The 16973-nt window shown below is 43.5% G+C and overlaps 1 pseudogene; it reads left to right on the forward strand.

Moving 5' to 3' along the window:
- Positions 1-8404: 8404 nt before the first annotated feature.
- Positions 8405-8522, forward strand: LOC124723341 (annotated as a pseudogene).
- The last annotated feature ends 8451 nt before the right edge of the window (positions 8523-16973 follow it).

Genomic DNA, 16973 nt, shown 5'->3' on the forward strand with positions numbered 1-16973 from the left:
TGTGACACACTTAGAAGGTGATTATGTCAATGTAGATATATTGTAGACGTAGATGTAGATAACCATGCTGTATGGATTAAAGGGCACTCTCAACCATTGAATTGTCCCACCCAGCACCTTAAAGTAGGACCTGTAATTTGAAGAGGAAGACGATCCACCGAAAAATTTAATTTTCTCACATGCACAAGAAGTTGCCATGGGGAGGGGATGTGGGTTGGGGGAACTCTTGGGAAGTAAGAGAAAAGACGTTACGGCCCCAAGATATAATGGCATAACATTTGTGTCTGACGAACAAGTAAAAATATGTACTTACCTGATAACTTTGCGGATGAGAGATTTATCAACTTACCAGCTATAGACTGTGAGACTGAAGTGATTACGCGGGTAGTAGGGACAGGAAATCGTGTGTAATTTTTCTGAGTGTCTTATTCGAAAATTATCTTTAACAGTCACAGAGAACCGACTCGTGAAGGTAACATGTTATACCTGCTGGTGACAAACAGACCTAAACTTTTCAAGTCAGCGTAGAATAAAGAATCAGTGATCAAAATGCCGTTACAGTATCTCTGAGTACGACTGAAAATAGGAACACAAAGAAAGGTAGGAAGATCTATGTGTTCAACAGATTTCAGATTACCTGACAGGTCAACATGTAGATTTCATGTCAAGCACTGACATCGCTGAACATCAGTGGACAAAGTTAAAGTGCATTGTACAATACTCTTTAGACAGGTACGCGCCGAGCAAGGTTGTGAGAGTAGGAAAAGACCCGCCTTGGTCGGACAGCCATGTTAGAAAGCTGCTACGGAAGCAAAGAAAGCTTTTCTGCAAGTTTAAAAGAACCAAAGCCTCATATGCAAATAAAAACTGAACGAAGCCAAAATAAGCATAAGGAGAGCCAGGCGTGAAGCGTTCGACGAATTAGAAAATAAATTTTTATCTACCGACTTGACAGAAAATCCTTGGAAGTTTTGGTCATACGTTAAATCAATTAACAGATTAAAGTCGTCTGTCCAGACACTCTATGACCATAATGACATTTAAAAAGACCGAAACACTAAACGTATTTTTCCAAATTTTTTCACAATATCACAATATCGAGATAAGTGACCATGGGATAGAAAGACAACTGAAATAGCTCAAGAGGCCACTGGACGTGTTGGATACCAATTCGATTTTACATATACTCTTCTAGCAGCACTATAGCGTACATCGGTGGAGGAGCAATGCGTTCCCAATGACAGAAAAAAAGCACAGGTCATTCCCGTTTTCAAGAAGGATCATCGAAAAGACGCACGAAACTATAAGCCTATACATCTGACGTCGGTCAGTTATTTAATTTTGGAATATGGTTTATGGTCGTATATCATGACATTTCTGGAGACTGAAAATCTCTCTAAGAATCAACATGGGCCCCGAAAACAACGATCGTGTGAAAGCCAGCTCGCTCTCTTCGTCCACGAGACCCAGGAAGCAGCAGATACAGACGCACAAACAGGTGCCGTGTTCCTTGCCCTGCCTTCCGGTAGGCGTTCGATGCGGTCTGCGCTACCGCCTAGAGAAGAAAATACGAGCATCCGGAATATCAGATGAGCTTTGTGACTGTACTAACGAGTTTCTGGCAAACAGAAAACAGCATGTCGCTCTCAACGGAATCAGTCATCATATGTAAAAGTAATTTCACATGTACCCCAAGGAACTGTTACAGGACCACTGCTTTTCACAGTACATATACACTACTGGCCATTAAAATTGCTACACCAAGAAGAAATGCAGATGATAACGGGTATTCATTGGACAAATATATTATACAAGAACTGACATGTGATTACATTTTCACGCAATTTGGGTACATAGATCCTGAGAAATCAGTACACAGAGCGACCACCTCTGGCCGTAATAACAGCCTTGATACGCCTGGGCATTGAGTCAAACAGAGCATGGATGGCATGTACAGGTACAGCTGCCCGTGCAACCTCAGCGCGATACCACAGTTCATCAAGAGTAGCGACTGGCGTATTGTGACGAGCCAGTTGCTCGGCCACCATTGACCAGACGTTTTCAGTTGGTGAGAGATTTGGAGAATGTTCTGGCCAGGGCAGCAGTCGAACATTTTCTGTATCCATAAAATGCAACGTGCGGTCGTGCATTATCCTGCTGAAATGTAGGGTTTCACAGGGATCGAATGAAGGGTAGAGCCACGGGTCGTAACGCATCTGAAATGTAAAGTCCACTGTTCAAAGTGACGTCAATGCGAACAAGAGGTGACCGAGACGTGTAACCAATGACACCCCATACCATCACGCCGGGTGATACGCCAGTATGGCGATGACGAATACACGCTTCCAATGTGCGTTCACCGCGATGTCGCCAAACACGGATGCGACCACCATGATGCTGTAAACAGAACCTGGGTTCATCCGAAAATATGACGTTTTACCATTCGTGCACCCAGGTTCGTCGTTGAGTACACCGTCGCAGGCGCTCCTGTCTGTGATGCAGCGTCAAGGGTAACCGCAACCATGGTCTCCGAGCTGATAGTGCATGCTGCTGCAAACGTCGTCGAACTGGTTGTGCAGATGGTTGTTGTCTTGCAAACGTCCACATCTGTTGACTCAGTGATCGAGACGTGGCTGCATGACCCGCTACAGCCATGCGGGTAAGATGCCTGTCATCTCGACTGTTAGTGATACGAGGCCGCTGGGATCCAGCGCCGGGCGTTGTGGCCGAGCGGTTCTAGGCGCTTCAGTCTGGAACCGCGCGACCGCTACGGTCGCAGGTTCGAATCCTGCCTCGGGCATGGATGTGTGTGATGTCCTTAGGTTAGTTAGGTTTAAGTAGTTCTAAGTTCTAGGGGACTGATGACCTCAGATGTTAAGTCCCATAGTGCTCAGAGCCATTTGAACCATTTTTTTTCGGATCCAGCACGGCGTTCCGTATTACCCTCCTGAACCCACCGATTCCATATTCTGCAAACAGTCGTTGGATCTCGACCAACGCGAGCAGCAATGTCGCGATACGATAAACCGCAATGGCGATAGGCTACAATCCGATCTTTATCAAAGTCGGAAACGTGATGGTACGCATTTCTCCTCCTTACACGAGGCATCACAACAACGTTTGACTAGGCAACGTCGGTCAACTGCTGTTTGTGTATGAGAAATCGGTTGGAAACATTCCTCATGTCAGCACGTTGTAGGTGTCGCCACCGGAGCCAATCTTGTGTGAATGCTCCGAAAAGCTAATCATTTGCATATCACAGCATCTTCTTCCTGTCGGTTAAATTTCGCGTCTGTAGCACGTCATCTTCGTGGTGTAGCAATTTTAATGGCCAATTGTGTGAATGATCTAATAGATAACGTCGGAAGTGTATGAGGTTTTTTGCGGATGGTGCTGTTGTATACCGAGAAGTCGCAAAGCTAGAAAGTTGTAGTGAAATGAAGGAAGACGTGCTCAGGGTCGACGCCTGGTGCGGGGAGCGACCATTGAACTCAACAAAACAGATGTCCCCTATGCGAATACATAAAAAAAATCCGTTATTGTATGAGTACACGGTTGCAGTACAATCACTGGAAGCAATTACATCCATAAAACGGCTAGGAGTATGGGAACGAGGCTATTTGAATTGAGAGGACCACATAAAATTAATCGCGGGTAATGCTGTGATTCATTGAAAGAATGTGAGGATATGTAGTCCATCAACAAGGGACGTGGCTTACATACCATTCGTTCGAGCAATACTTCAATATTGTTCGTCAGCCTGAGATCCGTACCAGATGGGACTGGTGCAGTAAATACGGAAGTTCCAAAGAAGAGTAGCGTGTCTCCCCACAGAGATGATCTGACAACTCCAGTGGCAGATGCTATATCACGGTACAGATAACTGTTAAATTTCCGAGAACGTCTGTTCCTCGAAGAGGAAGACCATGAATACAAAACCAGGGACACGGAAGCTTACAAGCAATCGTTCTTCTGACGAACCAGAGATGAACAAAATACCCTTCGCAACACTCTGTGAGGTGGAATGCAGAATGTAGATGCAGATGTAGAGGCGGATACGTCAAAGACGAATAAATGAGAGTGCAGGGAGAATTACTGACTCAAACACCAGCTACGGCTGAAACATCTGTACATCTCCCAGTCACAAAAGGGGTCTCGCCGCCAGCGGCAGTAAACGGGGCGTCGCTGATTCCGGCGCCTCCGGTAACCTGCGGCGCGTTTGGACTGTTTAACTGAGCTGAATAATTGACAGCGGGCAGTGACCGTGCGCAGATCTGCAATGCACAAAGGGAATGTAGGCCGCGCTGACCGCTCGAGGCGTTCTGCAGCTCGATTAGTGACGCCGCTGAGGCGCCACCTCTGCCCAGACCCTTCCCAAATGCTCTCGCGTAATTGTGCATACTTCTGCAAACAGCACTCTCTTTTCCAATCGTGAACCAGCTCGGTAACATCACATAATTTCGCGGAATCGTGACAGATTCTGGGAACTTGAGAGCATGGCAATTAATATCTCAGATGAAAATTTGGCGCGGTTCACTTGTTACTACCATCTCATGAAATAAACCTCTAGTGAGTAAGGACAGATTTTTTTACAAAACGTTACGGTCAGATTTAGATTATAAACTCATTGTACATCTGTAATTCTAGAGCCAGTCGTTCCTAACTACTAAAGCCTAGCAACGTTTCTTGTATCAAGAAATGGTTCAACATTTAACGCCTTATCACACACATCCTTCAAAGTTCACGTGAAGCTATGCTAAATATGCAGAATAAAGTGAAAAACTTTATTTTTATGTATCTTTTCAGATGTGAGAAAGCGGTTGTCGTATTTTATCAGAAATAATTATTCTCGTTCAACCACATCGATAGAATCTGATTTAGTTCAACTTTTTCAGAATCAGGTCCAGTAGTCTAGTTATCTTATAAAGCAGACTATTAATACAATTCACTACTGATCTAATTGTGAGGTTAGCTTTATGTATTTTAAACTCTGACTTTGGTTTGGGTTCTAGGCGCTACAGTCTGGAACCGCGCGACCGCTACGGTCGCAGGTTCGAATCCTGCCTCGGGCATGGATGTGTGTGATGTCCTTAGGTTAGTTAGGTTTAAGTAGTTCTAAGTTCAAGGGGACTGATGACCTCAGAAGTTAAGTCCCATAGTACTCAGAGCCATTTGAACCTTTTTTTTTGGGTGGAGTTTGGTTAATAATTAAGCACCTTCTCTTTTAGGCATCTTTTAATTGAAAACATGTAGTTTTGAGGTATTTGTTAACTTTAATAGAAAATTTACTTTTACGTGCTGGGGATTTCTGTGATGTCTGTAGCCAGCCGGAGTGGCCGTGCTGTTCTAGGCGCTACATTCTGGAGCCGAGCGACCGCTACGGTCGCAGGTTCGAATCCTGCCTCACGCATGGATGTGTGTGATGTCCTTAGGTTAGTTAGGTTTAATTAGTTCTAAGTTCTAGGCGACTGATGACCTCATATGTTAAGTCGCATAGTGCTCAGAGCCATTTGAACCATTTTTTGTGATGTCTGTAGACTCTTGTACCGCAAGGGAGATGATGTTGTTACGGGTGGTCAGTATCCTCTTTCTACAACACAAATGCACACATAGATTAATACTGTTCTTTATTTACGTAACTTGTAGTTTTACTTAACTGGAATAGAGTCCATGTTATGTGGTACAAGCTCATCAGTAATAGTCCTCTTGCAGACAATACCTGTAGTCTTGCTATTACAAACTTTAGTCCAACTGCTAGTCCCGCTATAGGCAATGATCTGGTCGCAATGTACAGTCGTAGCCCCTGACGTGAACTGAGCCCCCTCTGAGAGTGTACTGACAGACGCCAAACTCGGTGAGTGAATCAGTGAGTGCCTCCGGTCAGTGCCGGCCGCCTAAATAGATGCTGTCGAGAGGGCATTGGCGGCGTGTTTCTTGTGCGTGTGTCTCGGCCTCTCTCATGACAGGCGCGCTTGATCCAGCGCCTACTATCCATCTTTGGGCTACATCAATGCCGACCGGTGTGCTGTCAACAGCTTACTCCAGCACAATATCATTCTTGGCAATAATGCCAATGTCTTTGTAATTGACTGCTCTTCCATGATTATCAATATTGTGTTTCCTCTATCTGCCTGTGTGACAATGATCTTATTCCAATTATCTTTTTATTTATGAAGTTAACTGTTAATTAGTCAACTGTAGCACTCAATTTGTTATTATTCTGTTTGCTCTGTTCAGTTTTACAACCTAGTTCTCGCACCTATCTGTTCTCGCTATCTCCGGGAATGTGTGAATGACATTTTTCCCAAGTTCTGATGCTACACCCAAACTTGAATAGTCGTTTGGTTGGCAGTTCCCCAAATGACTTCAGAAATCCCGAAGAAATGTTGTCTATACCTTCGGTCTTATCTGATCGCAAGTGTTTCAGAGCTCTGTCAACACGCTTATAATGATCTGTTGTAAAAGTTTCCACGCGGGTTAAGGTGGCGTAGTGGTAAAATACTGGATTCAAGTTTTGGGAAACAGGGTTCAATTGAGCTTCAGGCGATGCTAACTAATATTTTCCATTCCTTTCTCGCTGCTGCTGAATTCCAGAACGAGCAAGGTGTGGTGCATTTGAGAAGTTTGTGTCATATCCACGTAAGATCACGCCGACTTAGATTTTTTAAAGTCCTCCAGGCAAATGTTTTTATCTATGCCATGGTCAGATTTTTAGCCCCGTCCTCAAACTGAGTTAACACTCCACATCAAATTACCCTGATGTCGATGAGACATTTAATTCGTACCTACGCTCCGTTCTTCATGTTTCAAATTATCGGGTAGAAGGAATATTATCTACTGGAGTTTTTTTTGTCATGCGTTGTGCTCGTGAGGTAGTGACAACTAATGATTTACATACAGCCGTCAGGAATTCGATGCATTCTCGTTTCTAGCGTCAATATGCGTAAGGTCTCCAATTTTTAAAATAAAATAGATGTCTTCCTTTCAAGTGAAAGGTTTGTAAATGATGAATGTGCTACGCCTTACGAAGTGTGAAGTACATAATTGGATCTATGCGAATGTGGCGTTTCTCCGGTCTTCCTGATTTCTATGTTTCTTAAGAACGTGATTGTTCTTTAAGAATGTCCATGTCGATTCCTTTCCGTATCTGCGCTTTGTGGTACTAGTATACACACTTCTAGGATGAAGCTACTGATGACACTCTATATGCAACAAGTAACAATGTCAGAATCCCGCTTCCTTTTCCTGGGCAAGGTCATGCGGAAGGTGGTTAAACTTTACTTTCCTCCGAGCTGTTATGAACTGTCAAGTGTGCATCTGTAACGTGTAGATTACTGTGATGAGTAATTCTGCAGTGTTCAGTCGTATTTGTGTTTTTATGGATTACTGTGGAATAAAAGAAAAGGAGAGGACGACATCTGATGTCAGTCCCTATCCTGTTGGTATCGTATACCACAAGCACCGAGAAGGTGCCGAGCGTGACCATCCAATCCGATGGACGAATCACCGTGAACAATGTCACACGCCTTCTCTACATGGCACCTGTAGTGAACTTCGACATGTAAGTGGCACAACGGCTGTAGCTTAGGAATTAAACGTCACTACTTCACATACATACTACCGTTGAAAGTGTCTTACACCACGACGACATTCACAGGTTACCCTCCTGACGGTGCTCCACCGCACTAGCGTGCATTAGCCATCTGAGATACGGAGGCGAGGTCTTCCTGCATCTTAGTTTTTAAACTTCCTGGCGGAGTAAATCCACTCCCGGGCTTAAACCCAAAATCTTGCCTCTGACTGTCAGTGCTCTTACCGACTGAGCGATCCAGACACAAATCACGACCCATCCCCTCTCCGGCAATTCACTACCTCTCTTCTACTGAGTTTCGACCGGCATATAAGTAAGTGAAGAGAACAATTTATTAACGACGAACTTTGGGGCATTCCCCAGGTTTTACAACCGCAAGTGCTCCACAGGAAAATTATTTGTCCTTCAAACACTAAGATGATATTGAATCGATTAGTAATTGTATATTTCAGACTTCATACTTCTATTGATTTGGTAATGCAATGGGTCATGATCAAATAAGGAAAAATGAGAGAATAAAACGACTCACAGAAAGATTGTACCAATGAGCATACGGATATCACTGTTTGAGCCGGTGTAAATTCGAGAAATTTGTCGTAGTTCCTAACATGTATTTCGAAACTCCCACACACTTAATATTGGCGACAGTCATCACTGGGAACTCAGTAAGTGACCCGCTCAACGTAGCTGCAAACCACTGAAACAATACCAAACCATCGGATGCTTGCGTAGATTTTGGAGCCTATACGTACAATTAATTTGCTGCCTTTGTAATTTTTTAAAACAAATTTAGGTCTGTAAATAGTGTAACATGCCAACGGCCTTGCCGCAGTGGTAACACCGGTTCCCGTCAGATCACCGAAGTTAAGCGCTGTCGGGCTGGGATAGCACTTGGATCGTTGAGTATCTGGTCTGCCGAGCGCTGTTGGCAAGCTGGGTGCACTCTGTCCTTGTGAGGCAAACTGAGGAGCTACTTGATTGACAAGTAGCGGTTCCGGTCTCGTAAACTGACGTAATGCCGAGAGAGGGGTGTGCTGACCACATGCCCCTCCATATCCGCATCCAGGGACGCCTGTGGTCTGAGGATGACACGGCGGCCGGTCGGTACCGTTGGGCCTTTGAAGGCCTGTTCGGACGGAATTTAGTTTAAATAGTGAACATACAACACGATAATTGCCGCACTATATATGAAAAGGTGTACATTCAGTTCTCTGTCAATCTAAGTATTTTTCTGTTCATAATGGTGAACATAATACCTGGCTAAACGTTGTAAGAGGAAGGCACGGGCATTCTAACTCCAATAGGACGATAACCATCAAAGTGCTTTTGTGTACAGTTCAGCCTTCATGTTGACGGTCAGTTGACTCATGTTGGGGGCATAGAATGGGAAATTTTCTTCTCCAAGTCTCTGTGTGCATAAACCTTAACGAAACTTAATGACCATTTATCTTCATTTTTCACTGCGTGAATAATGATTATATTCATTCAGTCAATTCAGTAGTGCTTGATACAATTCAAGTTTAAATGAGCAGAAACATGCCATCTATGTAATGTTTGTAACATTTTTTCTCATTATGGTTTCTTCAGATGTTAAGATTTTATCTTTCAATTTAATAATAAAAGTGAGAGCCATAGTGCTTGAAATACTCAAACCCGTGGATGAACCATTATTTTAGCATGAAACTTGTGGTTGAAAGTGAAATGATCGAAACTTTCAACCAGCTGTAATATTTCTGTGAATTTTACTGTTTCTTATCTTTATCTTAAAGAAAGGGATTAATATTCAGTTGTCATTTAACAAAAAGATAGCTAAGGGAATTATCGCTGTGACAAAAATGACGGCTGAAGCACGAAATTAAATAGTAGCAAAGTGGTCCATGTCAGTCAGTTAAACAGCTCACGCATCCAAATTGCCGACAAGAATAACATACAGCAGCGTGGAAAAGAAATCTGAGGATCTGTTAGATGACAACCAGTTTGGATTTAGCAAAGTTAAAGGCACTAGAGAAGCAACCCTGACGCTGTGCTTGATAATATAAGCAAGACTGAAGACAAACCAAGATACGTTCATAGGATTTGTCGATCTGGAAAAGACGTTCGACAATGTAAAATTGTGCAAGAAAGACGAAAGTATGAGAAAATGGGGAGTAAGCTACAAGTGCTTGCACTAAGAATGGGGTAAGGCAGAGATTGTCATTCGCCTGTAACCTTAAATCTACAAGGAGAAGAAAAATACCGCACTTGGCGGTCGGCATGCGATTCCTCATCCCAGTTGCATAAAAAGTGTGTCTAGCAAAACCTAGTCCCTCCAATAGGTTAAATAGAGATGCGATTTAAAAAAAAGAGTCTCTGTCAACGCTGTAACTGAGTGCAGGTGGCCAAGAGCAGGTAGCATTAACTCTGCTTTGTACTGCAGGTGTCCAGTTAGCTGAGTGAGGCGAGGCACATTCGTTGTGAACGGATATCCACACTCGTCAATGTTCGAGTCGCATTCGCACGTCACCTCCTTTTTTCCGTTAAAGCATCAAAATGTATCTAACTTGCACTTCCACAACGCGGTATCTTGTGTGTTTCTTAATTTAAACATTTAGATGTAACGTGAGCTTCTTACAGACGTAAATGACCATTTTGTTTCTTCCGTCACACAAATAAAGCCAACAGAAAATAATAGAGTATACATTAACGTCGTCTATATACAATGAGGTACAAAAGCACAATAGGTAGGCTACACTAGTTTTCACATTAAGCTACCCACAATAATTCTATTCTGTACGTCTGACGTACACGATTGTCTTCACATACCCAATACGTAAGCGTACGAGGAACGTTCACTTTAGAGAAGATGTTCAAAGAGATCGCATTGTATTTGCAAACACTTCACCACTCACTGGATCATACTTTGCTCCACCCTACGCCACACACCTGTATCCACCATTGCGGAAGCGGCATCGATGGGTGGATGTCCCCACAAATAAAAATCTACTGTACTGAGGTCCGGAGATGGAGAGGCCAGAACACTGGACCTCCACGACAAACCCATTAATCTGGAAACACCTCATTGGAATAGTTACGCACAGTCATTCGCAAGTGTGGTGGTGGGCCATCATGCTGAAACCATAGCAGTCGCTGATCATTGCCTAATGCGTCAGGCAAATAACTGCAAAGAAACGTATGATACACGAGCGCAATTAACCTGTCCGACAACAGGTAAACAGGTAAGTCCCAAAAGCACTTCTCCAACGATTCTCGCCCAAAACGTGCGTGAAAGTCACGTTCACGGGTGAGACGTGGGTTGCGTTTCAATCAATCACAGCTGGTGTTGTAGTTGAAAATACCTTCCAATGGTCCTGTCTGACCGGTTGCACACACGGCGGATTTTTCCGCAGCGGTCAATTGACCGTCGCCGCCGTTCCCGCAGTTGTGCACAGGGGTAAGTCAGAGCTTGCACATTAAGCGGAAGAAAAAACGAGCGGTAAATCTGCCGTCGGCGGTAGCTGTGTGACCGCCGGCTGCCACTGGCGCCGACAGCAATTCTACCGCCACGGCCAAAGTAGTGGCGCATTTGGCTAAATGCACGTTTACACACATAGCGGCTTTTCTACCGTCGACAGCTGTTTTGTTTAGTGCGAATAGCGTGGAGTCGTGGTGTTCACAGTTGTTAACTGATTTCTTCTTTCAGACATGAGTAATCTAGAAAGGCCTGTTCTGTGGGACAAAACCCTCGACATAAAGAAAGAGCTAGATGCTACCAGGAACGCTTGGCATGAAGTTTGCAAGGGAATTCGTAGCGACTTTGATGTGTTGGACGAAAGGGAGAGGAATGATTTTGGTAAGTACATGCTTTTTCACATATATCTACTAAAAGAAACTCGATTTATAGATTCTAGAAGTGATGGCGCTCACTCTTGGCATTGGAACAGGATCTTCACTTCACATTGCAGGCGTTTCCTGACTTAGTTATTTATTTACATTTTTTATTATCGTGACAACCATGGTGGGCTATTATTAACAAATGTTTTATTTTATAAAAACGAACATTATTGAGAAACAGTAACAATATCACATTTAAAAAAAGTATTATTATTTTTGCAACTTACTTCTAGCAATACAATAACGAAAAATAAGTCGTGTACGGGAATACTTGTGTTCAATGTGAAGGCGGTCTATTCCACAGTTATCTGTTCTCGACATCATGGCTTTCGGAATGCCCTTATATCACGGACTTCTGCCAGAAAACGCTTCCTAAACTTCAAACAAAATATTTACACAGAATGTCTCTCACACTGTTTGCTTTGAGGCCTCCTCTTACAGTATTTTCTGCTTGAATATCTTCCAGCCCTATAACTGACGTTGCATCCTCAACAATGTATCCATCTCTATCCCTAACATAATTATGAAGAATAATGCAGGCTTTTACAATGTCATTGGCAAAATGTGGTTGGACATTTAATGGTCGATGGAGTATTCTCCACTTGTTAGTAAGGATGACGAAAGCACATTCTATGTACCTCCTTGCTCGGCGCAATCGATAGGTGAAGATTCGTTTGTCGATTGTTACATGGGTTCCAGAATAAGGCCTTAGCAGATGTTTATTTAGCCCAAATGCTGCATCACCAAGAAAAAAATGTGGCACTTTCGGACTTTCTGTGCCTGGTAGGCACTTATCATCAGGTAGATTTTTGTAACTGCTTTCAATAGATTTGCACAGCTGAGTCAGTTTAAAAATCGATGCGTCACAATCTTTTCCACAGCTACCAATATGCACATAAACAAATCGGTACTTTTTATCTGCAATTCCCATTAACGCAACTGAGTAGTAGTCTTTATAATTAAAATACATAGATCCACTTTCTATTGGACTCACAAAATAACTTGTTTTCCATCTACTGCCCCAGTGCAACGAGGAAAGTTTGCTGCATGCTCAAATCCATTTACTACTGACTGCCACATTTCATTTGTAAGGGGAGGTAGCACTCGCTTTGCATAACATTCCACAGTGCTCGACGAACGTCTCTAACCATCACTCTTGCGGTTGAGATTCCTACTCTGAAGGAATAATAAAGGTCGGTGAAAGTACATCCACTTGCTTGATATCTGAAAAAAAATTATTTAAAATGTGAAGAGTTAACGAATTATTATTCACAACTTTTTGGTAATGTAAAATAGCTATTGTGTATTTTATCGTAGTTAATGTAGGCGTTAATTATTTTCATTTTTAGGTAAGGAAGTGATAAAACGATGGAAACATTTACGTGACGCCTTCGCCAAGGCTGAAAAAAGGGCAAAAGAAAGCAAAACTAGTGGCTCACAAGCTACAAAAAAAAAAGAAAGTACATATTTCATGACGAACTCCAACTTTTAAAAAAGTATATGAAACAACGGAGACTACAGAACGTTTCAGCGTAGAAGAAAAGAAAAAGGATGTAACTGATGCCCCTTCGCAACCTCGTCAGAACACAGAACATGAAGTAAACATAACAACTGGAACAAAGGAAAAACCTCTGTCCGCCACTCAACCTCAAAAAAAGTACAAGAAAATGGACGAAATAGATCTGAGGCTTTTAAAGGCATTGAAAAAAAAAATAGTACCTGAGAAACCAAACTCCCAAATATCCTTCTACCACAGTCTGCCACCACATACTGAAAAGTTTGGTAATAATGAATGGCTACAGTTTCAAATGGAAGTTCTTAGAGTGATTTCCAATATTAAGAATCAGAAGGTTGCGCCTCATCACTATCGAAGTGACACCACACAATCCGTTTCCCACATCCAGCAACAGAGCCAATCAACGCCATACCATCTCGAACAACAGACCAATCCACTGCCACCTCAACAACATTCCACTGCTATCACTTCACAGTGCTCACAACCACCACATGTCCCACAGTATGCCCTACCAACGAGTTCCTCAGTTTCAACTCAAAATGCACTATGTGCTCCAGTATCCCAGCCAGGGCGAACGCATTCTGCATTCAGATCTCTGCCTTTGTATCCCTCACAAGCTCTACATCTCCCAAATTACGGCCCACCATCGATTCCCTCGGTGTCTACCGTAGATAAACTACCTACTCCACCTTCCCAACCCACAAAGGAAAAAAAATCTGCAGTTGAACATCATGAAAATTTTCCTGTGAGTGTTGAACGAGATTTTGAAAGTAGTTCTTCAGTAAATTCGAATTCGTCCACTACAATGGACATCAATTTCTAATACTATATTGTGTACTAATGTGTGTTTGTTTATTTAAAGTTTTGGTAATGTAAGTATTTTGTATCTTTCTTCGGAATATTATCAATAAACACCGTTACTTTAAAACTAGATTGAAAATGATTATCCAAAACTTACCTCAGTGTTATTGCCAGCATTTCTACAGGCTGAATACAATTCCTCATTGTGGTATTTTTTCGGTGAATAGTATCTTTCAACCGCCCATGGAGCCTGTCAAAGGCAGACACCGACATTCTGAAATAATTGAAGAATTTCGTGTCATCCTGCCTCAACTCTTCAAACAACGTGTAGAAAGCTCCAGCCTCCCTTCTTCTTTCATTAATTGGATGAAACCAAATTAATCGATTATTTCTTCTCCTTTTCATTCGTCGACGTGATAACAATAGACTTCTAATCCGCACTCTGTTCATTTCAGACGACACCGTGTGCTTAAAGCAACAAATACTTCAAACAAGGTAGTAAACTTGTGTGAACTGGTTTGATCATGAACGAGCACTGCCAGTAAAAAACTGCCTGACTCGTTTAGATGCCCAATCTCACCACACAGCGAATAGCTCAAATGGTTCAAATGGCTCTGAGAACTATGGGACTTAACATCTATGGTCATCAGTCCCCTAGAACTTAGAACTACTTAAACCTAACTAACCTAAGGACATCACACACACCCAGTCATCAAGCGAATAGCCTGCAACACAGTAAGTTGCTGACGACGGAGATTTTACCGTCGTGTGTGTAAACGCTAGAGTTCTACGAGCGGCGACGGTCAACTGACCGCGGCGGAAAAAATCCGCCGTGTGAGCAACCGGCCTCTGGGAGCTGGTATTCCGACTGCCATCCGCACCCATTTCGACCGTCCTCTGGGGTAGTGGTCGTCATCTGAGGTGTGTTAAATACAATGTATAATGTCTGGTGCTCTGTCTCATGGCTATTTTTCTCGGTCTGCATTCTGTTTCTCGCGAAATCTCGAAGTGTTCTGCGTTGAGTTTTCAGAAGCCCAAGAGCCGGATCCCAGGCAGTGCTGAGATGGTTGGTATTCAGTGTTATCATTCTTTACTACTTCAATTGATTTTTGTATTGCAACTGGACCCCATGCTTATTGCACTGTTTTCCGGATGTACGAGAGTTGCCCACAAAGTAATGCACCGCATTTTCTTTTCTCAGCCGAAAACAATGCTACGAATGCGAAACGTTAAGTATGTAGTATCTGAAGTCTCCTGACTGAGCGCGCCAAGTTTCCGTCACTTCCGACAGATAGCGTAGCTGCAGGACAGTTTCAAAATGGTGTCTATGCGTGATGTACAAAAAATGGTTCAAATGTCTCGGAGCACTATGGGACTTAACATCTGAGGTCATCAGTCCCCTAGAACTTAGAACTACTTAAACCTAACTAACCTAAGGACAGCACACACATCCATGCCCGAGGCAGGATTCGAACTTGCGACCGTAGCGGTCGCGCGGTTTCGGACTGAAGCGCCTAGAACCGCTCGGCTACTCCGGCCGGCATGCGTGATGTACGTTACAAGCAACGTGCTATCATTAAATTCCTCACTACAGAGAAAAAAACCGTGGGGAATATTCACGAACGTTTGTGCAAAGTCTATGGAGCATCTGCTGTCGACAGAAGTACAATTAGTCTCTGGGCAAGGAGGGTTAGGTCATCAGAAGGCGGTTCGGCGGAGCTCCACGGTTTGCAGCGGTCGGGGGGACCATCCACACTGTCACACCTTACAGACCTGACCCAGCCCCCTCGGACTTCTACTTGTTTGGGTCATTAAAGGATGCCACTCGTGGAAGACATCTTGAAGATATAATTCACACAGTGAAGCACTGGCTCCGCCAACAGGACAAGGATTCAGAATGAGATTTTCACTCTGCAGCGGAGTGTGCGCTGATATGAAACTTCCTGGCAGATTAAAACTGTGTGCCCGACCGAGACTCGAACTCGGGACCTTTGCCTTTCGCGGGCAAGTGCTCTACCATCGGAGCTACCGAAGCACTTGCCCGCGAAAGGCAAAGGTCCCGAGTTCGAGTCTCGGTCGGGCACACAGTTTTAATCTGCCAGGAAGTTTCAGGAGAAGGATTGATACCGACAGGGCATACACGCCCTTTTTTCGCACTGGAGGAAGGCCATAGAACGGGATGAAGATTACGTGGAAAAATAGGATGTGTAGATAAAACAGCATTTTTTCGTGGGTGTAATTCTCATTATGTTCAATAATGAATTGTTGAAGAAAAAAAAATGCGGTGCTTTAGTTTCTGGGCAACCCTCGTATTTTCTTGGCCATTTTTTCCCGACTTGGTGCTTGCCGGCCGAAGTGGCCGTGCGGTTAAAGGCGCTGGAGCCTGGAACCGCAAAACCGCTACGGTCGCAGGTTAGTTAGGTTTAACTAGTTCTAAGTTCTAGGGGACTAATGACCTCAGCAGTTGAGTCCCATAGTGCTCAGAGCCATTTGAACCATTTCCCGACTTGCGTGCCCAATTTTCCCTATTGGACAGCATATCTTTATCAGTAGTTCACACCCGAAACAATACAACCGAAGGACACGACAGTGACTTATATTTGTAAGCAAAAGGGCGTTGCGTGAACCGTGATATAGCAAAATCCTGTTGCTCTACATAAATGTGAGCAACAAAAGTAAAATAAGTAATTTGCCTTACTTCAAACGACGGAAAAACCTAAACGTTTCCACGGAAAGATAGCGGAGCAAGCTTCCTTTGTCAACGTCACCGACAACACTAATGGAGTCAATTACACCTAGTCTGGCCACTTCTCGGTAGGAAGTAGCACTGCTGAAGACATCAAATAAGCAGTGGCTGATTTTCCCAACCTGGCCACTTTACTCTTCTTTCCCCTATGACAGTACAACACTTATTCTTCCTCATGTGCGGCTGGTTCTCAGCGGCCAAGTATTTTGCCAGTTTTGTACGTCGGTGAGCCAGGCGCGTTAACAATCGGTCTTAATGGAACATTATTCTTATGGATGTTCTGTAATCCATATAGCCGAGGCAGTAGGGCTTCTGTGTTGCACGGATTCCCCCGTATGTCCGTCGAGAGAGAAGACACATTGATTAACCGATTCGTAATCCTACTGATCAGCTACGTCGGTACGTCGTCGGATCTAATTGGTCTCGGATCTTCTGCTCATAATCCTCGG

Source organism: Schistocerca piceifrons, chromosome X (genome assembly GCF_021461385.2).
Source record: "Schistocerca piceifrons isolate TAMUIC-IGC-003096 chromosome X, iqSchPice1.1, whole genome shotgun sequence".
Taxonomy (NCBI): domain Eukaryota; kingdom Metazoa; phylum Arthropoda; class Insecta; order Orthoptera; family Acrididae; genus Schistocerca; species Schistocerca piceifrons.